The 25,672-nt window shown below is 38.4% G+C and overlaps 1 protein-coding gene across 2 annotated transcripts in view; it reads right to left on the bottom strand.

The window, feature by feature from the left end:
- The window catches only part of mthfsd (methenyltetrahydrofolate synthetase domain containing), a 37,872-nt gene that overhangs the window by 8,966 nt on the left and 3,234 nt on the right, over window positions 1-25,672 (bottom strand). The gene's annotated exons all lie outside the window — the stretch shown is intronic.

Here is a 25,672-nt window from a genome sequence, read left to right as displayed (position 1 = left end):
GGATGACCCTGAAGTGCCACCAATGAACCCAGAATGAACCGGAAGTGCCCCAAATCAAACCGAAAGTGACCCCAAATAGACCGGAAGTGACCTCAGGTAAACCGGAAGTGACCCCAAATCAAACCGGAAGTGACCCCAAATGTACCGGAAGTGACCTTTTTAGACCGGAAATGACCCCTAATAAACCGGAAGTGACCTCAGACGAACCGGAAGTGACCCAAATCAAACCGGAAGTGACCCGAATAAACCGGAAGTGACCCCAAATAGACCGGAAGTGACCCCAAATAGACCGGAAGTGACCTCAGGTAAACCGGAAGTGACCCCAAATCAAACCGGAAGTGACCCCAAATGTACCGGAAGTGACCTTTTTAGACCGGAAATGACCCCTAATAAACCGGAAGTGACCTCAGACGAACCGGAAGTGACCCAAATTAAACCGGAAGTGACCCAAATAAACCGGAAGTGACCCCAAATAGACCGGAAGTGACCCCAAATAGACCGGAAGTGACCTCTGGTAAACCGGAAGTGACCCCAAATCAAACCGGAAGTGACCCCAAATGAACCGGAAGTGACCTTTTTAGACCGGAAATGACCCCAAATAAACCGGAAGTGACCTCAGCTGAACCGGAAGTGACCTGTTTTAAACCGGAAGTGACCCAAATAAACCGGAAGTGACCCAAACTAGACCGGAAGTGACCTGAATCAAACCGGAAGTGACTATATTTTAACACTGAGTGGCCCAAATAGCTACATTTGCGCTAACTTTTTCGTTTTTTGTCTGATTTAACCCGTTTCAACATTTTTACCCCAAAAGTGAACCTCCTGAGGCCGTTTTTTTGTTTTGTTCCAAATTTAGAAAGATTTTGGCGCAATTGCTTTTTTTTATTTACCCATTCATTCTCTATGGGGATTCAACATTTGCTCTAACTTCTACATTTTTTAACTGATTCAACCCGTTCCAACTTTCAACTGTACATCTACCTATTCTACAACTTCCCACTTACCAAAAATTCCAAATTCGAAATTCAACCAAATTCTCCAAAATTTCGTTTTTCTACACTAATTTCTACATTTTTCAACCGATTCAACCCATTCCAACTTTCAGCTGTTCATCTTTTGCCTACCTATTCCACAACTTCCCACTTACCAAATATTCCAAACTTTCAATTTTGAAATTCACCACAAATTCTCCAAATATTCTACATTTCTCAAGTAATTCAACACGTTTCAACATCGTTCGGCAGCATTCCCCGAAAAAGTTATTCATACATTTCGCCTTCACACGCAATTTCTCCAGAAATTGCAAAATTCTAGTTATTATTATTATTCTCTTTTATTCTCCACACTTTTTTGTCCAGTTTCATCTTCCGCATAATTCATCCGATTCACTCCATTCCACTTTTCACGTATTCCAAATATTCACGCGATGAGCGCTTCCATTTTTCTCGTTCCGAAAATTTTCCGTTTCCGCAAAATTCCCCAAATTCCGACAAATTTTTCCCCATTCATTCTTAATGGCACGTTCGACATTTCACATTTACGTCGTTCCAATTTGAAATTCACATCATTCAGCACATTCTAATCACATTCGGAAGGATTCTCGACATTCCCAAAATTCCCAAATTCGAAAATTTCTCGTTTTCACGTTAAAAATTCCGACAAATTTTCACAAAATTTCGTTTTTCACCTCTAACTTCTACATTTTTCAACCGATTCAACTCGTTCCAACTTTCAACTGTTCATCTTTTGCCTACCTATTCCACAACGTCCCACTTACCAAAAACTTCACATCTTTTATTTTGAAATTCAACCAAAATTCTCTAAAATTTCGTTTTTCTACTCTAATTTCTACATTTTTCAACCGATTCAACCCATTCCAACTTTCAACTGTTCATCATTTTTCTACCGATTCCACAACTTCCCACTTACCAAAAGCTTCACATCTTTTATTTTGAAATTCACACCCAATTCCTTTTCCCTTCTCATTTCTACATTTTTCAACCGATTCAACCCATTCCAACTTTCAACTGTTCATCATTTTTCTACCTATTCCACAACTTCCCACTTACCAAAAACTTCACATCTTTTATTTTGAAATTCACACCCAATTTCCTTTTCCCTTCTCATTTCTACATTTTTCAACCGATTCAACCCATTCCAACTTTAAACTGTTCATCATTTTTCTACCTATTCCACAACTTCCCACTTACCAAAAACTTCATCTTTTATTTTGAAATTCAACCAAAATTCTCTCAAATTCCGTTTTTGTACTCTAATTTCTACATTTTTCAACCGATTCAACCCATTCCAACTTTCAACTGTTCATCATTTTTCTACCTATTCCACAACTTCCCAAAAAACTTCACATCTTTTATTTTGAAATTCACACCCAATTCCTTTTTCCCTTCTCATTTCTACATTTTTCAACCGATTCAACCCATTCCAACTTTCAACTGTTCATCATTTTTCTACCTATTCCACAACTTCCCACTTACCAAAAACTTCACATCTTTTATTTTGAAATTCACACCCAATTCCCTTTTCCCTTCTCATTTCTACATTTTTCAACCGATTCAACCCATTCCAATTTTCAACTGTTCATCATTTTTCTACCTATTCCACAACTTCCCACTTACCAAAAACTTCACATCTTTTATTTTGAAATTTACACTCAATTCCCTTTTCCCTTCTCATTTCTACATTTTTCGACCGATTCAACCCATTCCAAATGCATTCACCTTATGCTTCCCACATTCACTCCCATTCACCCCCACTTCCACTACGCTTAAACATTCAACCCTTGACCCCCAATCCCAGTGTGGCGGCCATCTTGGATTGACCCTCAAGTGCCCCCAATGAACCCAAAATGAACCGGAAGTGCCCCAAATCAAACCGAAAGTGACCCCAAATAGACCGGAAGTGACCTCAGGTAAACCGGAAGTGACCCCAAATCAAACCGGAAGTGACCCCAAATGTACCGGAAGTGACCTTTTTAGACCGGAAATGACCCCTAATAAACCGGAAGTGACCTCAGACGAACCGGAAGTGACCCAAATTAAACCGGAAGTGACCCAAATAAACCGGAAGTGACCCCAAATAGACCGGAAGTGACCTCTGGTACACCGGAAGTGACCCCAAATCAAACCGGAAGTGACCCCAAATGAACCGGAAGTGACCTATTTAGACCGGAAATGACCCCAAATAAACCGGAAGTGACCTCAGCTAAACCGGAAGTGACCTGTTTTAAACCGGAAGTGACCCAAATAAACCGGAAGTGACCCAAACTAGACCGGAAGTGACCCGAATCAAACCGGAAGTGACCTTATTTCAACACTGAGTGGCCCAAATAGCTACATTTGCGCTAACTTTTTCGTTTTTTGTCTGATTTAACCCGTTTCAACTTTCAACTGTACATCTTTTGCCTACCTATTCCACAACTTCCCACTTACCAAAAATTCCAAATTCGAAATTCAACCAAATTCTCCAAAATTTCGTTTTTCTACTCTAATTTCTACATTTTTCAACCGATTCAACCCATTCCAACTTTCAACTGTTCATCTTTTGCCTACCTATTCCACAACTTCCCACTTACAAAATATTCCAAACTTTCAATTTTGAAATTCACCACAAATTCTCCAAATATTCTACATTTCTCAAGTAATTCAACACGTTTCAACATCGTTCGGCAGCATTCCCCGAAAAAGTTATTCATACATTTCGCCTTCACACGCAATTTCTCCAGAAATTGCAAAATTCTAGTTATTATTATTATATTTTATTCTCCTCACTTTTTTGTCCCGCTTCTTCTTTCACAAAATTCACCCGATTCACTCCATTCCACTTTTCACGTATTCCAAATATTCAGGAAAGGGTGGCTTGTATTTTTCTCATTCCGAACATTTTCCGATTCCGCAAAATTCCCCAAATTCCGACAAATTTTTCCCCATTCATTCTTAATGGCACATTCGACATTTCACGTTTACGTCGTTCCAATTTGAAATTCACATCATTCAGCACATTCTAATCACATTCGGAAGGATTCTCGACATTCCCAAAATTCCCAAATTCAAAAATTTCACGTTTTCACGTTAAAAATTCCGACAAATTTTCACAAAATTTCGTTTTTCAGCTCTAACTTCTACATTTTTCAACCGATTCAACTCGTTCCAACTTTCAACTGTTCATCTTTTGCCTACCTATTCCACAACGTCCCACTTCCCAAAAACTTCACATCTTTTATTTTGAAATTCAACCAAAATTCTCTAAAATTTCGTTTTTCCACTCTAATTTCTACATTTTTCAACCGATTCAACCCATTCCAACTTTCAACTGTTCATTACTTTTCTACCGATTCCACAACTTCCCACTTACCAAAAGCTTCACATCTTTTATTTTGAAATTCACACCCAATTCCTTTTCCCTTCTCATTTCTACATTTTTCAACCGATTCAACCCATTCTAACTTTCAACTGTTCATCATTTTTCTACCTATTCCACAACTTCCCACTAACCAAAAACTTCACATCTTTTATTTTGAAATTCACACCCAATTTCCTTTTCCCTTCTCATTTCTACATTTTTCAACCGATTCAACCCATTCCAACTTTCAACTGTTCATCATTTTTCTACCTATTCCACAACTTCCCACTTACCAAAAACTTCACATCTTTTATTTTGAAATTCAACCAAAATTCTCTCAAATTCCGTTTTTGTACTCTAATTTCTACATTTTTCAACCGATTCAACCCATTCCAACTTTCTACTGTTCATCATTTTTCTACCTATTCCACAACTTCCCAAATACTTCACATCTTTTATTTTGAAATTCACACCCAATTCCTTTTTCCCTTCTCATTTCTACATTTTTCAACCGATTCAACCCATTCCAACTTTCAACTGTTCATCATTTTTCTACCTATTCCACAACTTCCCACTTACCAAAAACTTCACATCTTTTATTTTGAAATTCACACCCAATTCCCTTTTCCCTTCTCATTTCTACATTTTTCAACCGATTCAACCCATTCCAACTTTCAACTGTTCATCATTTTTCTACCTATTCCACAACTTCCCACTTACCAAAAACTTCACATCTTTTATTTTGAAATTCACACTCAATTCCCTTTTCCCTTCTCATTTCTACATTTTTCAACCGATTCAACCCATTCCAACTTTCAACTGTTCATCATTTTTCTACCTATTCCACAACTTCCCACTTACCAAAAACTTCACATCTTTTATTTTGAAATTCACACCCAATTCCCTTTTCCCTTCTCATTTCTACATTTTTCAACCGATTCAACCCATTCCAACTTTCAACTGTTCATCATTTTTCTACCTATTCCACAACTTCCCACTTACCAAAAATTTTCACATCTTTTATTTTGAAATTCACACCCAATTCCCTTTTCCCTTCTCATTTCTACATTTTTCAACCGATTCAACCCATTCCAACTTTCAACTGTTCATCATTTTTCTACCTATTCCACAACTTCCCACTTACCAAAAACTTCACATCTTTTATTTTGAAATTCACACTCAATTCCCTTTTCCCTTCTCATTTCTACATTTTTCAACCGATTCAACCCATTCCAACTTTCAACTGTTCATCATTTTTCTACCTATTCCACAACTTCCCACTTACCAAAAACTTCACATCTTTTATTTTGAAATTCACACCCAATTCCCTTTTCCCTTCTCATTTCTACATTTTTCAACCGATTCAACCCATTCCAACTTTCAACTGTTCATCATTTTTCTACCTATTCCACAACTTCCCACTTACCAAAAACTTCACATCTTTTATTTTGAAATTCACACCCAATTCCCTTTTCCCTTCTCATTTCTACATTTTTCAACCGATTCAACCCATTCCAACTTTCAACTGTTCATCATTTTTCGACCTATTCCACAACTTCCCAAAACCTTCACATCTTTTATTTTGAAATTCACACCCAATTCCTTTTTCCCTTCTCATTTCTACATTTTTCAACCGATTCAACCCATTCCAACTTTCAACTGTTCATCATTTTTCTACCTATTCCACAACTTACCAAAAACTTCACATCTTTTATTTTGAAATTCACCACAAATTCTCCAAATATTCTACATTTCTCAAGTAATTCAACACGTTTCAACATCGTTCGGCAGCATTCCCCGAAAAAGTTATTCATACATTTCGCCTTCACACGCAATTTCTCCAGAAATTGCAAAATTCTAGTTATTATTATTATTCTATTTTATTCCCGCCACTTTTTTGTCCCGCTTCTTCTTCCACAAAATTCATCCGATTCACTCCATTCCACTTTTCACGTATTCCAAATATTCACGACATGAGCGCTTGTATTTTTCTCATTCCGAAAAATTTCCGATTCCGCAAAATTCCCAAAATTCCGACAAATTTTTCCCCATCCATTCTTAATGGCACATTCGACATTTCACAAAATTTCGTTTTTCACCTCTAACTTCTACATTTTTCAACCGATTCAACCCATTTCAACTTTCAACTGTTCATCTTTTGCCTACCTATTCCACAACTTCCCACTTACCAAAAATTCCAAATTTTCAAATTTGAAATTCAACCAAAATTCTCTCAAATTCCGTTATTCCACTCTAATTTCTACATTTTTCAACCGATTCAACCCATTCCAACTTTCAACTGTTCATCTTTTGCCTACCTATTCCACAACTTCCCACTTACCAAAAATTCCAAATTCTCAAATTTGAAATTCAACCAAAATTCTCTAGAATTTCGTTTTTCTACTCTAATTTCTACATTTTTCGACCGATTCAACCCATTCCAAATGCATTCACCTTATGCTTCCCAGATTCACTCCCATTCACCCCCACTTCCACTACGCTTACACATTCAACCCTTGACCCCCAATTCCAGTGTGGCGGCCATCTTGGATTGACCCTCAAGTGCCCCCAATGAACCCAGAATGAACCGGAAGTGCCCCAAATCAAACCGAAAGTGACCCCAAATAGACCGGAAGTGACCTCAGGTAAACCGGAAGTGACCCCAAATCAAACCGGAAGTGACCCCAAATGTACCGGAAGTGACCATTTTAGACCGGAAATGACCCCTAATAAACCGGAAGTGACCTCAGACGAACCGGAAGTGACCCAAATTAAACCGGAAGTGACCCAAATTAAACCGGAAGTGACCCAAATAAACCGGAAGTGACCCCAAATAGACCGGAAGTGACCTCTGGTAAACCGGAAGTGACCCCAAATCAAACCGGAAGTGACCCCAAATGAACCGGAAGTGACCTTTTTAGACCGGAAATGACCCCAAATAAACCGGAAGTGACCTCAGCTAAACCGGAAGTGGCCTGTTTTAAACCGGAAGTGACCCAAATAAACCGGAAGTGACCCAAATTAGACCGGAAATGACCCGAATCTAGCCGGAAGTGACCTTATTTCAACACTAAGTGCCCCAAATAGCTACATTTGCGCTAACGTCTTCGTTTTTTGTCCGATTTAACCCGTTTCAACATTTTTACCCCAAAAGTGAACCTCCTGAGGCCGTTTCTTTGGGTTTTGTTCCAAATTTAGAAAGACTTTGGCGCAATTGCTTTTTTTTATTTTCCCATTCATTCTCTATGGGGATTCAACATTTGCTCTAACTTCTACATTTTTTAACTGATTCAACCCGTTCCAACTTTCAACTGTTCATCTTTTGCCTACCTATTCCACAACTTCCCACTTACCAACAATTCCAAATTTAAAATTCAACCAAATTCTCCAAAATTTCGTTTTTCTACTCTAACTTCTACATTTTTCTACCGATTCAACCCATTCCAACTTTCAACTGTTCATCTTTTGCCTACCTATTCCACAACTTCCCACTTACCAAATATTCCAAACTTTCAATTTTGAAATTAACCACAAATTCTCCAAATATTCTACATTTCTCAAGTAATTCAACACGTTTCAACATCGTTCGGCAGCATTCCCCGAAAAAGTTATTCATACATTTCGCCTTCACACGCAATTTCTCCAGAAATTGCAAAATTCTAGTTGTGTGAAGGCGAAGGCCTTCACACATATGTTATTCTACACCATTCTCTATTATTGTGTGAAGGCGAAGGCCTTCACACATATGTTATTCTACACCATTCTCTATTATTATTATTATTATTCTTCTATTTTATTCTCCACACTTTTTTGACACGTTTCATCTTCCACATAATTCATCCGATTCACTCCATTCCACTTTTCACGTATTCCAAATATTCACGACATGAGCGCTTATATTTTTCTCGTTCCGAAAATTTTCCGATTCCGCAAAATTCCCAAAATTCCGACAAATTTTTCCCCATTCATTCTTAATGGCACATTCGACATTTCACATTTACGTCGTTCCAATTTGAAATTCACATCATTCAGCACATTCTAATCACATTCGGAAGGATTCTCGACATTCCCAAAATTCCCAAATTCGAAAATTTCTCGTTTTCACGTTAAAAATTCCGACAAATTTTCACAAAATTTCGTTTTTCACCTCTAACTTCTACATTTTTCAACCGATTCAACTCGTTCCAACTTTCAACTGTTCATCTTTTGCCTACCTATTCCACAACGTCCCACTTACCAAAAACTTCACATCTTTTATTTTGAAATTCAACCAAAATTCTCTAAAATTTCGTTTTTCTACTCTAATTTCTACATTTTTCAACCGATTCAACCCATTCCAACTTTCAACTGTTCATCATTTTTCTACCGATTCCACAACTTCCCACTTACCAAAAGCTTCACATCTTTTATTTTGAAATTCACACCCAATTCCTTTTCCCTTCTCATTTCTACATTTTTCAACCGATTCAACCCATTCCAACTTTCAACTGTTCATCATTATTCTACCTATTCCACAACTTCCCACTTACCAAAAACTTCACATCTTTTATTTTGAAATTCACACCCAATTTCCTTTTCCCTTCTCATTTCTACATTTTTCAACCGATTCAACCCATTCCAACTTTCAACTGTTCATCATTTTTCTACCTATTCCACAACTTCCCACTTACCAAAAACTTCACATATTTTATTTTGAAATTCAACCAAAATTCTCTCAAATTCCGTTTTTGTACTCTAATTTCTACATTTTTCAACCGATTCAACCCATTCCAACTTTCAACTGTTCATCATTTTTCTACCTATTCCACAACTTCCCAAATACTTCACATCTTTTATTTTGAAATTTACACCCAATTCCTTTTTCCCTTCTCATTTCTACATTTTTCAACCGATTCAACCCATTCCAATTTTCAACTGTTCATCTTTTGCCTACCTATTCCACAACTTCCCACTTACCAAAAATTCCACATTTTCAAATTTGAAATTCAACCAAATTCTCAAAAATTCAGTTTTTCAACTCTCATTTCTACATTTTTCGACCGATTCAACCCATTCCAAATTTATTCACCTTATGCTTCCCACATTCACTCCCATTCACCCCCACTTCCACTACGCTTACACATTCAACCCTTGACCCCCAATTCCAGTGTGGTGGCCATCTTGGATGACCCTCAAGTGCCCCCAATGAACCCAAAATGAACCGGAAGTGCCCCAAATCAAACCGAAAGTGACCCCAAATAGACCGGAAGTGACCTCAGGTAAACCGGAAGTGACCCCAAATCAAACCGGAAGTGACCCCAAATGTACCGGAAGTGACCTTTTTAGACCGGAAATGACCCCTGATAAACCGGAAGTGACCTCAGACGAACCGGAAGTGAACCAAATTAAACCGGAAGTGACCCAAATAAACCGGAAGTGACCCCAAATAGACCGGAAGTGACCCCAAATAGACCGGAAGTGACCTCAGGCAAACCGGAAGTGACCCCAAATGTACCGGAAGTGACCTTTTTAGACCGGAAATGACCCCTAATAAACCGGAAGTGACCTCAGATGAACCGGAAGTGACCCAAATTAAACCGGAAGTGACCCAAATAAACCGGAAGTGACCCAAATTAGACCGGAAATGACCCGAATCAAGCCGGAATTGACCTTATTTCAACACTAAGTGCCCCAAATAGCTACATTTGCGCTAACTATTTCGTTTTTTGTCCGATTTAACCCGTTTCAACATTTTTACCCCAAAAGTGAACCTCTTGAGGCCGTTTTTTGTTTTTTTTTCCAAATTTAGAAAGATTTTGGCGCAATTGCTTTTTTTATTTTCCCATTCATTCTCTATGGGGATTCAACATTTGCTCTAACTTCTACATTTTTTAACTGATTCAACCCGTTCCAACTTTCAACTGTACATCTTTTGCCTACCTATTCCACAACTTCCCACTTACCAAAAATTCCAAATTTGAAATTCAACCAAATTCTCCAAAATTTCGTTTTTATACTCTAATTTCTACATTTTTTAACCGATTCAACCCATTCCAACTTTCAACTGTTCATCTTTTGCCTACCTATTCCACAACTTCCCACTTACCAAATATTCCAAACTTTCGATTTTGAAATTCACCACAAATTCTCCAAATATTCTACATTTCTCAAGTAATTCAACACGTTTCAACATCGTTCGGCAGCATTCCCCGAAAAAGTTATTCATACATTTCGCCTTCACACGCAATTTCTCCAGAAATTGCAAAATTCTAGTTATTATTATTATTCTCTACGTTTCTCCACACTTTTTTGACACGTTTCATCTTCCACATAATTCATCCGATTCACTCCATTCCACTTTTCACGTATTCCAAATATTCACGCGACGAGCGCTTGTATTTTGCTCGTTCCGAAAATTTTCCGATTCCGCAAAATTCCCAAAATTCCGACAAATTTTTCCCCATTCATTCTTAATGGCACATTCGACATTTCACATTTACGTCGTTCCAATTTGAAATTCACATCATTCAGCACATTCTAATCACATTCGGAAGGATTCTCGACATTCCCAAAATTCCCAAATTCGAAAATTTCACGTTTTCACGTTAAAAATTCCGACAAATTTTCACAAAATTTCGTTTTTCACCTCTAACTTCTACATTTTTCAACCGATTCAACTCGTTCCAACTTTCAACTGTTCATCTTTTGCCTACCTATTCCACAACGTCCCACTTACCAAAAACTTCACATCTTTTATTTTGAAATTCAACCAAAATTCTCTAAAATTTCGTTTTTCTACTCTAATTTCTACATTTTTCAACCGATTCAACCCATTCCAACTTTCAACTGTTCATTATTTTTCTACTGATTCCACAACTTCCCACTTACCAAAAGCTTCACATCTTTTATTTTGAAATTCACACCCAATTCCTTTTCCCTTCTCATTTCTACATTTTTCAACCGATTCAACCCATTCCAACTTTCAACTGTTCATCATTTTTCTACCTATTCCACAACTTCCCACTTACCAAAAACTTCACATCTTTTATTTTGAAATTCACACCCAATTCTCCAATATTTCCGTTTCTCCTTCTCATTTCTACATTTTTCAACCGATTCAACCCATTCCAACTTTCAACTGTTCATCATTTTTCTACCTATTCCACAACTTCCCACTTACCAAAAACTTCACATCTTTTATTTTGAAATTCACACCCAATTCCTTTTTCCCTTCTCATTTCTACATTTTTCAACAGATTCAACCCATTCCAAATTTATTCACTTAATTCACCTTATTCTTCCCACATTCACTCCCATTCACCCCCACTTCCACTATGCTTACACAATTCAACCCTTGACCCCCAATTCCAGTGTGGCGGCCATCTTGGATGACCCTGAAGTGCCACCAATGAACCCAGAATGAACCGGAAGTGGCCCAAATCAAACCGAAAGTGACCCCAAATAGACCGGAAGTGACCTCAGGTAAACCGGAAGTGACCCCAAATCAAACCGGAAGTGACCCCAAATGTACCGGAAGTGACCTTTTTAGACCGGAAATGACCCCTAATAAACCGGAAGTGACCTCAGACGAACCGGAAGTGACCCAAATTAAACCGGAAGTGACCCCAAATAGACCGGAAGTGACCTCAGGTAAACCGGAAGTGACCCCAAATCAAACCGGAAGTGACCCCAAATGTACCGGAAGTGACCTTTTTAGACCGGAAATGACCCCTTATAAACCGGAAGTGACCTCAGACGAACCGGAAGTGACCCAAATAAACCGGAAGTGACCCCAAATAGACCGGAAGTGACCTCTGGTAAACCGGAAGTGACCCCAAATCAAACCGGAAGTGACCACAAATGAACCGGAAGTGACCTTTTTAGACCGGAAGTGACCCCAAATAAACCGGAAGTGACCTCAGCTAAACCGGAAGTGGCCTGTTTTAAACCGGAAGTGACCCAAATAAACCGGAAGTGACCCAAATTAGACCGGAAATGACCCGAATCAAGCCGGAAGTGACCTTATTTCAACACTAAGTGCCCCAAATAGCTACATTTGCGCTAACGTCTTCGTTTATTGTCCGATTTAACCCGTTTCAACATTTTTATCCCAAAAGTGAACCTCCTGAGGCCGTTTTTTTTGTTTTGTTCCAAATTTAGAAAGATTTTGGCGCAATTGCTTTTTCTTATTTTCCCATTCATTCTCTATGGGGATTCAACATTTGCTCTAACTTCTACATTTTTTAACTGATTCAACCCGTTCCAACTTTCAACTGTACATCTTTTGCCTACCTATTCCACAATTTCCCACTTACCAAAAATTCGAAATTTGAAATTCAACCAAATTCTCCCAAATTTCGTTTTTTACTCTAATTTCTACATTTTTCAACCCATTCCAACTTTCAGCTGTTCATCTTTTGCCTACCTATTCCACAACTTCCCACTTACCAAATATTCCAAACTTTCAATTTTGAAATTCACCACAAATTCTCCAAATATTCTACATTTCTCAAGTAATTCAACACGTTTCAACATCGTTCGGCAGCATTCCCCGAAAAAGTTATTCATACATTTCGCCTTCACACGCAATTTCTCCAGAAATTGCAAAATTCTAGTTATTATTATTATTCTATTTTATTCCCGCCACTTTTTTGTCCCGCTTCTTCTTCCACAAAATTCATCCGATTCACTCCATTCCACTTTTCACGTATTCCAAATATTCACGACATGAGCGCTTGTATTTTTCTCATTCCGAAAATTTTCCGATTCCGCAAAATTCCCAAAATTCCGACAAATTTTTCCCCATCCATTCTTAATGGCACATTCCACATTTCACAAAATTTCGTTTTTCACCTCTAACTTCTACATTTTTCAACCGATTCAACCCATTCCAACTTTCAACTGTTCATCTTTTGCCTACCTATTCCACAACTTCCCACTTACCAAAAATTCCAAATTTTCAAATTTGAAATTCAACCAAAATTCTCTCAAATTCTGTTTTTCTACTCTAATTTCTACATTTTTCAACCGATTCAACCCATTCCAACTTTCAACTGTTCATCTTTTGCCTACCTATTCCACAACTTCCCACTTACCAAAAATTCCAAATTTTCAAATTTGAAATTCAACCAAAATTCTCCAAAATTCAGTTTTTCCACTCTAATTTCTACATTTTTCAACCGATTCAACCCATTCCAACTTTCAACTGTTCATCTTTTGCCTACCTATTCCACAACTTCCCACTTACCAAAAATTCCGAACTTTCACATTTGAAATTCAACCAAATTCTCCAAAATTTCGTTTTTCCACTCTAATTTCTACATTTTTCGACCGATTCAACCCATTCCACATTTATTCCCTTTATTCATCTTATGCTTACCACATTCACTCCCATTCACCCCCACTTCCACTATGCTTACACAATTCAACCCTTGACCCCCAATTCCAGTGTGGCGGCCATCTTGGATGACCCTGAAGTGCCACCAATGAACCCAGAATGAACCGGAAGTGCCCCAAATCAAACCGAAAGTGACCCCAAATAGACCGGAAGTGACCTCAGGTAAACCGGAAGTGACCCCAAATCAAACCGGAAGTGACCCCAAATGTACCGGAAGTGACCTTTTTAGACCGGAAATGACCCCTAATAAACCGGAAGTGACCTCAGACGAACCGGAAGTGACCCAAATTAAACCGGAAGTGACCCAAATAAACCGGAAGTGACCCCAAATAGACCGGAAGTGACCCCAAATAGACCGGAAGTGACCTCTGGTAAACCGGAAGTGACCCCAAATCAAACCGGAAGTGACCACAAATGAACCGGAAGTGACCTTTTTAGACCGGAAGTGACCCCAAATAAACCAGAAGTGACCTCAGCTAAACCGGAAGTGACCTGTTTTAAACCGGAAGTGACCCAAATAAACCGGAAGTGACCCAAATTAGACCGGAAATGACCCGAATCAAACCGGAAGTGACCTTATTTCAACACTAAGTGCCCCAAATAGCTACAATTGCTAACTTTTTCGTTTTTTGTCCGATTTAACCCGTTTCAACATTTTTACCCCAAAAGTGAACCTCTTGAGGCCGTTTTTTGTTTTTTTTCCAAATTTAGAAAGATTTTGGCGCAATTGCTTTTTTTATTTTCCCATTCATTCTCTATGGGGATTCAACATTTGCTCTAACTTCTATATTTTTCAACTGATTCAACCCGTTCCAACTTTCAACTGTACATCTTTTGCCTGCCTATTCCACAACTTCCCACTTACCAAAAATTCCAAATTCGAAATTCAACCAAATTCTCCAAAATTTCGTTTTTCTACTCTAATTTCTACATTTTTCAACCGATTCAACCCATTCCAACTTTCAGCTGTTCATCTTCTGCCTACCTATTCCACAACTTCCCACTTACCAAATATTCCAAACTTTCAATTTTGAAATTCACCACAAATTCTCCAAATATTCTACATTTCTCAAGTAATTCAACACGTTTCAACATCGTTCGGCAGCATTCCCCGAAAAAGTTATTCATACATTTCGCCTTCACACGCAATTTCTCCAGAAATTGCAAAATTCTAGTTATTATTATTATTCTATTTTATTCCCGCCACTTTTTTGTCCCGCTTCTTCTTCCACAAAATTCATCCGATTCACTCCATTCCACTTTTCACGTATTCCAAATATTCACGACATGAGCGCTTGTATTTTTCTCATTCCGAAAATTTTCCGATTCCGCAAGATTCCCAAAATTCCGACAAATTTTTCCCCATCCATTCTTAATGGCACATTCCACATTTCACAAAATTTCGTGTTTCACCTCTAACTTCTACATTTTTCAACCGATTCAACCCATTCCAACTTTCAACTGTTCATCTTTTGCCTACCTATTCCACAACTTCCCACTTACCAAAAATTCCAAATTCTCAAATTTGAAATTCAACCAAAATTCTCTCAAATTCCGTTATTCCACTCTAATTTCTACATTTTTCAACCGATTCAACCCATTCCAAATGCATTCACCTTATGCTTCCCACATTCACTCCCATTCACCCCCACTTCCACTACGCCTACACATTCAACCCTTGACCCCCAATTCCAGTGTGGCGGCCATCTTGGATTGACCCTCAAGTGCCCCCAATGAACCCAAAATGAACCGGAAGTGCCCCAGATCAAACCGAAAGTGACCCCAAATAGACCGGAAGTGACCTCAGGTAAACCGGAAGTGACCCCAAATCAAACCGGAAGTGACCCCAAATGTACCGGAAGTGGCCTTTTTAGACCGGAAATGACCCCTAATAAACCGGAAGTGACCTCAGACGAACCGGAAGTGACCCAAATTAAACCGGAAGTGACCCAAATAAACCGGAAGTGACCCCAAATAGACCGGAAGTGACCCCAAATAGACCGGAAGTGACCTCAGGTAAACCGGAAGTGACCCCAAATCAAACCGGAAGTGACCCAAAATGAACCGGAAGTTACCTTTTTAGACCGGAAATGACCCCAAATAAACCGGAAGTGACCTCAGCTAGACCGGAAGTGACCTGTTTTAAACCGGAAGTGACCCAAATAAACCGGAAGTGACCCCAAATAGACCGGAAGTGACCCCAAATAGACCGGAAGTGACCTCTGGTAAACCGGAAGTGACCCCAAATCAAACCGGAAGTGACCCCAAATGAACCGGAAGTGACCTTTTTAGACCGGAAATGACCCAAAATAAACCGGAAGTGACCTCAGCTAAACCGGAAGTGACCGATTTTAAACCGGAAGTGACCCAAATAAACCGGAAGTGACCCAAATTACACCGGAAATGACCCGAATCAAGCCGGAAGTGACCTTATTTCAACACTAAGTGCCCCAAATGGCTACATTTGCGCTAACGTCTTCGTTTTTTGTCCGATTTAACCCGTTTCAACATTTTTACCCCAAAAGTGAACCTCCTGAGGCCGTTTTTTTTGGTTTTGTTCCAAATTTAGAAAGATTTTGGCGCAATTGCTTTTTTTTATTTTCCCATTCATTCTCTATGGGGATTCAACATTTGCTCTAACTTCTACATTTTTTAACTGATTCAACCCGTTCCAACTTTCAACTGTTCATCTTTTGCCTACCTATTCCACAACTTCCCACTTACCAACAATTCCAAATTTAAAATTCAACCAAATTCTCCAAAATTTCGTTTTTCTACTCTAACTTCTACATTTTTCTACCGATTCAACCCATTCCAACTTTCAACTGTTCATCTTTTGCCTACCTATTCCACAACTTCCCACTTACCAAATATTCCAAACTTTCAATTTTGAAATTCACCACAAATTCTCCAAATATTCTACATTTCTCAAGTAATTCAACACGTTTCAACATCGTTCGGCAGCATTCCCCGAAAAAGTTATTCATACATTTCGCCTTCACACGCAATTTCTCCAGAAATTGCAAAATTCTAGTTATTATTGTGTGAAGGCGAAGGCCTTCACACATATGTTATTCTACACCATTCTCTATTATTATTATTATTATTATTCTCTTTTATTCTCCACACTTTTTTGTCCACTTTCATCTTCCACATAATTCATCCGATTCACTCCATTCCACTTTCCACGTATTCCAAATATTCACGCGATGAGCGCTTCCATTTTTCTCGTTCCGAAAATTTTCCGATTCCGCAAAATTCCCAAAATTCCGACAAATTTTTCCCCATCCATTCTTAATGGCACATTCGACATTTCACAAAATTTCGTTTTTCACCTCTAACTTCTACATTTTTCAACCGATTCAACCCATTCCAACTTTCAACTGTTCATCTTTTGCCTACCTATTCCACAACTGCCCACTTACCAAAAATTCCAAATTTTCAAATTTGAAATTCAACCAAAATTCTCTCAAATTCTGTTTTTCTACTCTAATTTCTACATTTTTCAACCGATTCAACCCATTCCAACTTTCAACTGTTCATCTTTTGCCTACCTATTCCACAACTTCCCACTTACCAAAAATTCCAAATTTTCAAATTTGAAATTCAACCAAAATTCTCCAAAATTCAGTTTTTCCACTCTAATTTCTACATTTTTCAACCGATTCAACCCATTCCAACTTTCAACTGTTCATCTTTTGCCTACCTATTCCACAACTTCCCACTTACCAAAAATTCCGAACTTTCACATTTGAAATTCAACCAAATTCTCCAAAATTTCGTTTTTCCACTCTAATTTCTACATTTTTCGACCGATTCAACCCATTCCACATTTATTCTCTTTACTCATCTTATGCTTACCACATTCACTCCCATTCACCCCCACTTCCACTATGCTCACACAATTCAACCCTTGACCCCCAATTCCAGTGTGGCGGCCATCTTGGATGACCCTGAAGTGCCACCAATGAACCCAGAATGAACCGGAAGTGCCCCAAATCAAACCGAAAGTGACCCCAAATAGACTGGAAGTGACCTCAGGTAAACCGGAAGTGACCCCAAATCAAACCGGAAGTGACCCCAAATGTACCGGAAGTGACCTTTTTAGACCGGAAATGACCCCTAATAAACCGGAAGTGACCTCAGACGAACCGGAAGTGACCCAAATTAAACCGGAAGTGACCCAAATAAACCGGAAGTGACCCCAAATAGACCGGAAGTGACCCCAAATAGACCGGAAGTGACCTCTGGTAAACCGGAAGTGACCCCAAATCAAACCGGAAGTGACCCCAAATGAACCGGAAGTGACCTTTTTAGACCAGAAATGACCCCAAATAAACCGGAAGTGACCTCAGCTAAACCGGAAGTGACCTGTTTTAAACCGGAAGTGACCCAAATAAACCGGAAGTGACCCAAACTAGACCGGAAGTGACCCGAATCAAACCGGAAGTGACCTTATTTCAACACTGAGTGGCCCAAATAGCTACATTTGCGCTAACTTTTTCGTTTTTTGTCTGATTTAACCCGTTTCAACATTTTTACCCCAAAAGTGAATCTCCTGAGGCCGTTTTTTTTGTTTTGTTCCAAATTTAGAAAGATTTTGGCGCAATTGCTTTTTTTTATTTTCCCATTCATTCTCTATGGGGATTCAACATTTGCTCTAACTTCTACATTTTTTAACTGATTCAACCCGTTCCAACTTTCAACTGTACATCTTTTGCCTACCTATTCCACAACTTCCCACTTACCAAAAATTCCAAATTCGAAATTCAACCAAATTCTCCAAAATTTCGTTTTTCTACTCTAATTTCTACATTTTTCAACCGATTCAACCCATTCCAACTTTCAACTGTTCATCTTTTGCCTACCTATTCCACAACTTCCCACTTACCAAATATTCCAAACTTTCAATTTTGAAATTCACCACAAATTCTCCAAATATTCTACATTTCTCAAGTAATTCAACACGTTTCAACATCGTTCGGCAGCATTCCCCGAAAAAGTTATTCATACATTTCGCCTTCACACGCAATTTCTCCAGAAATTGCAAAATTCTAGTTGTGTGAAGGCGAAGGCCTTCACACATATGTTATTCTACACCATTCTCTATTATTATTATTATTATTATTCTCTTTTATTCTCCACACTTTTTTGTCCACTTTCATCTTCCACATAATTCATCCGATTCACTCCATTCCACTTTCCACGTATTCCAAATATTCACGCGATGAGCGCTTCCATTTTTCTCGTTCCGAAAATTTTCCGATTCCGCAAAATTCCCAAAATTCCGACAAATTTTTCCCCATCCATTCTTAATGGCACATTCGACATTTCACAAAATTTCGTTTTTCACCTCTAACTTCTACATTTTTCAACCGATTCAACCCATTCCAACTTTCAACTGTTCATCTTTTGCCTACCTATTCCACAACTGCCCACTTACCAAAAATTCCAAATTTTCAAATTTGAAATTCAACCAAAATTCTCTCAAATTCTGTTTTTCTACTCTAATTTCTACATTTTTCAACCGATTCAACCCATTCCAACTTTCAACTGTTCATCTTTTGCCTACCTATTCCACAACTTCCCACTTACCAAAAATTCCAAATTTTCAAATTTGAAATTCAACCAAAATTCTCCAAAATTCAGTTTTTCCACTCTAATTTCTACATTTTTCAACCGATTCAACCCATTCCAACTTTCAACTGTTCATCTTTTGCCTACCTATTCCACAACTTCCCACTTACCAAAAATTCCGAACTTTCACATTTGAAATTCAACCAAATTCTCCAAAATTTCGTTTTTCCACTCTAATTTCTACATTTTTCGACCGATTCAACCCATTCCACATTTATTCTCTTTACTCATCTTATGCTTACCACATTCACTCCCATTCACCCCCACTTCCACTATGCTCACACAATTCAACCCTTGACCCCCAATTCCAGTGTGGCGGCCATCTTGGATGACCCTGAAGTGCCACCAATGAACCCAGAATGAACCGGAAGTGCCCCAAATCAAACCGAAAGTGACCCCAAATAGACTGGAAGTGACCTCAGGTAAACCGGAAGTGACCCCAAATCAAACCGGAAGTGACCCCAAATGTACCGGAAGTGACCTTTTTAGACCGGAAATGACCCCTAATAAACCGGAAGTGACCTCAGACGAACCGGAAGTGACCCAAATTAAACCGGAAGTGACCCAAATAAACCGGAAGTGACCCCAAATAGACCGGAAGTGACCCCAAATAGACCGGAAGTGACCTCTGGTAAACCGGAAGTGACCCCAAATCAAACCGGAAGTGACCCCAAATGAACCGGAAGTGACCTTTTTAGACCAGAAATGACCCCAAATAAACCGGAAGTGACCTCAGCTAAACCGGAAGTGACCTGTTTTAAACCGGAAGTGACCCAAATAAACCGGAAGTGACCCAAACTAGACCGGAAGTGACCCGAATCAAACCGGAAGTGACCTTATTTCAACACTGAGTGGCCCAAATAGCTACATTTGCGCTAACTTTTTCGTTTTTTGTCTGATTTAACCCGTTTCAACATTTTTACCCCAAAAGTGAATCTCCTGAGGCCGTTTTTTTTGTTTTGTTCCAAATTTAGAAAGATTTTGGCGCAATTGCTTTTTTTTATTTTCCCATTCATTCTCTATGGGGATTCAACATTTGCTCTAACTTCTACATTTTTTAACTGATTCAACCCGTTCCAACTTTCAACTGTACATCTTTTGCCTACCTATTCCACAACTTCCCACTTACCAAAAATTCCAAATTCGAAATTCAACCAAATTCTCCAAAATTTCGTTTTTCTACTCTAATTTCTACATTTTTCAACCGATTCAACCCATTCCAACTTTCAACTGTTCATCTTTTGCCTACCTATTCCACAACTTCCCACTTACCAAATATTCCAAACTTTCAATTTTGAAATTCACCACAAATTCTCCAAATATTCTACATTTCTCAAGTAATTCAACACGTTTCAACATCGTTCGGCAGCATTCCCCGAAAAAGTTATTCATACATTTCGCCTTCACACGCAATTTCTCCAGAAATTGCAAAATTCTAGTTATTATTATTATTCTCTTTTATTCTCCACACTTTTTTGTCCACTTTCATCTTCCACATAATTCATCCGATTCACTCCATTCCACTTTCCACGTATTCCAAATATTCACGCGATGAGCGCTTCCATTTTTCTCGTTCCGAAAATTTTCCGATTCCGCAAAATTCCCAGAATTCCGACAAATTTTTCCCCATCCATTCTTAATGGCACATTCGACATTTCACAAAATTTCGTTTTTCACCTCTAACTTCTACATTTTTCAACCGATTCAACCCATTCCAACTTTCAACTGTTCATCTTTTGCCTACCTATTCCACAACTTCCCACTTACCAAAAATTCCAAATTTTCAAATTTGAAATTCAACCAAAATTCTCTCAAATTCCGTTTTTCTACTCTAATTTCTACATTTTTCAACCGATTCAACCCATTCCAACTTTCAACTGTTCATCTTTTGCCTACCTATTCCACAACTTCCCACTCACCAAAAATTCCAAATTTTCAAATTTGAAATTCAACCAAAATTCTCCAAAATTCAGTTTTTCCACTCTAATTTCTACATTTTTCAACCGATTCAACCCATTCCAACTTTCAACTGTTCATCTTTTGCCTACCTATTCCACAACTTCCCACTTACCAAAAATTCCGAACTTTCACGTTTGAAATTCAACCAAATTCTCCAAAATTTCGTTTTTCCACTCTAATTTCTACATTTTTCGACCGATTCAACCCATTCCACATTTATTCCCTTTATTCATCTTATGCTTACCACATTCACTCCCATTCACCCCCACTTCCACTATGCTTACACAATTCAACCCTTGACCCCCAATTCCAGTGTGGCGGCCATCTTGGATGACCCTGAAGTGCCACCAATGAACCCAGAATGAACCGGAAGTGCCCCAAATCAAACCGAAAGTGACCCCAAATAGACCGGAAGTGACCTCAGGTAAACCGGAAGTGACCCCAAATCAAACCGGAAGTGACCCCAAATGTACCGGAAGTGACCTTTTTAGACCGGAAATGACCCCTAATAAACCGGAAGTGACCTCAGACGAACCGGAAGTGACCCAAATTAAACCGGAAGTGACCCAAATAAACCGGAAGTGACCCCAAATAGACCGGAAGTGACCCCAAATAGACCGGAAGTGACCTCTGGTAAACCGGAAGTGACCCCAAATCAAACCGGAAGTGACCCCAAATGAACCGGAAGTGACCTTTTTAGACCGGAAATGACCCCAAATAAACCGGAAGTGACCTCAGCTGAACCGGAAGTGACCTGTTTTAAACCGGAAGTGACCCAAATAAACCGGAAGTGACCCAAACTAGACCGGAAGTGACCTGAATCAAACCGGAAGTGACTATATTTTAACACTGAGTGGCCCAAATAGCTACATTTGCGCTAACTTTTTCGTTTTTTGTCTGATTTAACCCGTTTCAACATTTTTACCCCAAAAGTGAACCTCCTGAGGCCGTTTTTTTGTTTTGTTCCAAATTTAGAAAGATTTTGGCGCAATTGCTTTTTTTTATTTACCCATTCATTCTCTATGGGGATTCAACATTTGCTCTAACTTCTACATTTTTTAACTGATTCAACCCGTTCCAACTTTCAACTGTACATCTACCTATTCTACAACTTCCCACTTACCAAAAATTCCAAATTCGAAATTCAACCAAATTCTCCAAAATTTCGTTTTTCTACACTAATTTCTACATTTTTCAACCGATTCAACCCATTCCAACTTTCAGCTGTTCATCTTTTGCCTACCTATTCCACAACTTCCCACTTACCAAATATTCCAAACTTTCAATTTTGAAATTCACCACAAATTCTCCAAATATTCTACATTTCTCAAGTAATTCAACACGTTTCAACATCGTTCGGCAGCATTCCCCGAAAAAGTTATTCATACATTTCGCCTTCACACGCAATTTCTCCAGAAATTGCAAAATTCTAGTTATTATTATATTTTATTCTCCTCACTTTTTTGTCCCGTTTCATCGTCCACATAATTCATCCGATTCACTCCATTCCACTTTTCACGTATTCCAAATATTCAGGAAAGGGTGGCTTCCATTTTTCTCATTCCGAATATTTTCCGATTCCGCAAAATTCCCCAAATTCCGACAAATTTTTCCCCATTCATTCTTAATGGCACATTCGACATTTCACATTTACGTCGTTCCAATTTGAAATTCACATCATTCAGCACATTCTAATCACATTCGGAAGGATTCTCGATATTCCCAAAATTCCCAAATTCGAAAATTTCACGTTTTCACGTTATAAATTCCGACAAATTTTCACAAAATTTCGTTTTTCACCTCTAACTTCTACATTTTTCAACCGATTCAACTCGTTCCAACTTTCAACTGTTCATCTTTTGCCTACCTATTCCACAACGTTCCACTTACCAAAAACTTCACATCTTTTATTTTGAAATTCAACTAAAATTCTCTTAAATTCCGTTTTTCTACTCTAATTTCTACATTTTTCAACCGATTCAACCCATTCCAACTTTCAACTGTTCATCATTTTTCTACCTATTCCACAACTTCCCACTTACCAAAAACTTCACATCTTTTATTTTGAAATTCAACCAAAATTCTCTCAAATTCCGTTTTTGTACTCTAATTTCTACATTTTTCAACCGATTCAACCCATTCCAACTTTGAACTGTTCATCATTTTTCTACCTATTCCACAACTTCCCAAATACTTCACATCTTTTATTTTGAAATTCACACCCAATTCCTTTTTCCCTTCTCATTTCTACATTTTTCAACCGATTCAACCCATTCCAACTTTCAACTGTTCATCATTTTTCTACCTATTCCACAACTTCCCACTTACCAAAAACTTCACATCTTTTATTTTGAAATTCACACCCAATTCCCTTTTCCCTTCTCATTTCTACATTTTTCAACCGATTCAACCCATTCCAACTTTCTACTGTTCATCATTTTTCTACCTATTCCACAACTTCCCAAAAACTTCACATCTTTTATTTTGAAATTCACACTCAATTCCCTTTTCCCTTCTCCTTTCTACATTTTTCAACCGATTCAACCCATTCCAACTTTCAACTGTTCATCATTTTTCTACCTATTCCACAACTTCCCACTTACCAAAAACTTCACATCTTTTATTTTGAAATTCACACCCAATTCCCTTTTCCCTTCTCATTTCTACATTTTTCAACCGATTCAACCCATTCCAACTTTCAACTGTTCATCATTTTTCTACCTATTCCACAACTTCCCACTTACCAAAAACTTCACATCTTTTATTTTGAAATTCACACCCAATTCCCTTTTCCCTTCTCATTTCTACATTTTTCAACCGATTCAACCCATTCCAACTTTCAACTGTTCATCATTTTTCGACCTATTCCACAACTTCCCAAAACCTTCACATCTTTTATTTTGAAATTCACACCCAATTCCTTTTTCCCTTCTCATTTCTACATTTTTCAACCGATTCAACCCATTCCAACTTTCAACTGTTCATCATTTTTCTACCTATTCCACAACTTCCCACTTACCAAAAACTTCACATCTTTTATTTTGAAATTCACACCCAATTCCCTTTTCCCTTCTCATTTCTACATTTTTCAACCGATTCAACCCATTCCAACTTTCAACAGTTCATCATTTGTCTACCTATTCCACAACTTCCCACTTACCAAAAACTTCACATCTTTTATTTTGAAATTCACACTCAATTCCCTTTTCCCTTCTCATTTCTACATTTTTCAACCGATTCAACCCATTCCAACTCTCAACTGTTCATCATTTTTCTACCTATTCCACAACTTCCCACTTACCAAAAACTTCACATCTTTTATTTTGAAATTCACACCCAATTCCCTTTTCCCTTCTCATTTCTACATTTTTCAACCGATTCAACCCATTCCAACTGTTCATCATTTTTCTACCTATTCCACAACTTCCCACTCCTCAAAAACTTCACATCTTTTATTTTGAAATTCACACCCAATTCCCTTTTCCCTTCTCATTTCTACATTTTTCAACCGATTCAACCCATTCCAACTTTCAACTGTTCATCATTTTTCGACCTATTCCACAACTTCCCAAAACCTTCACATCTTTTATTTTGAAATTCACACCCAATTCCTTTTTCCCTTCTCATTTCTACATTTTTCAACCGATTCAACCCATTCCAACTTTCAACTGTTCATCATTTTTCGACCTATTCCACAACTTCCCACTTACCAAAAACTTCACATCTTTTATTTTGAAATTCGCCACAAATTCTCCAAATATTCTACATTTCTCAAGTAATTCAACACGTTTCAACATCGTTCGGCAGCATTCCCCGAAGAAGTTATTCATACATTTCGCCTTCACACGCAATTTCTCCAGAAATTGCAAAATTCTAGTTGAACATGCAACATTAAACTTCTACTAGCTAGCTTCTACTGCTCATAAGGTAGCCACGTAGCCACCGGCAGAGGAAATTACTGAAGTATTTTTGCTCATAATACAGACAATCCAGAACAGTTGTGTGTCCATTTATAGCAGTAGGACATTTCACTTCCCAAGCAGTAAAGAATAAGACAGCTTTTTTGATTTGTTGCATCTTGTAGCGCGTTTTTGGCAGCCTTTGATGCTGACCTGTCCAGACGAGAATCTACGAGGCTATTGTTTTTACAGTGGCCTGTTTGACCTGACAACACCCTTGCGCCCCCCACACAAACACACACACACAACCCCTGCCTCTGCGGATCCCTGCACACGACGCTTTGATGATCACACGTGGCCTTCCTGCCAGTCAGGTCAGCGGGTCCTGTTTACTTACAAGTTTCTTGAGGAGTGCAGAGGTTTGCACACATTTTATTTCAGA

Source organism: Syngnathus typhle, linkage group LG4 (assembly GCF_033458585.1).
Source record: "Syngnathus typhle isolate RoL2023-S1 ecotype Sweden linkage group LG4, RoL_Styp_1.0, whole genome shotgun sequence".
NCBI classification, from domain to species: domain Eukaryota; kingdom Metazoa; phylum Chordata; class Actinopteri; order Syngnathiformes; family Syngnathidae; genus Syngnathus; species Syngnathus typhle.
The sequence above is the reverse complement of the archived record's forward strand: the minus strand, read 5'-3'. Positions and strand labels throughout refer to the sequence as shown.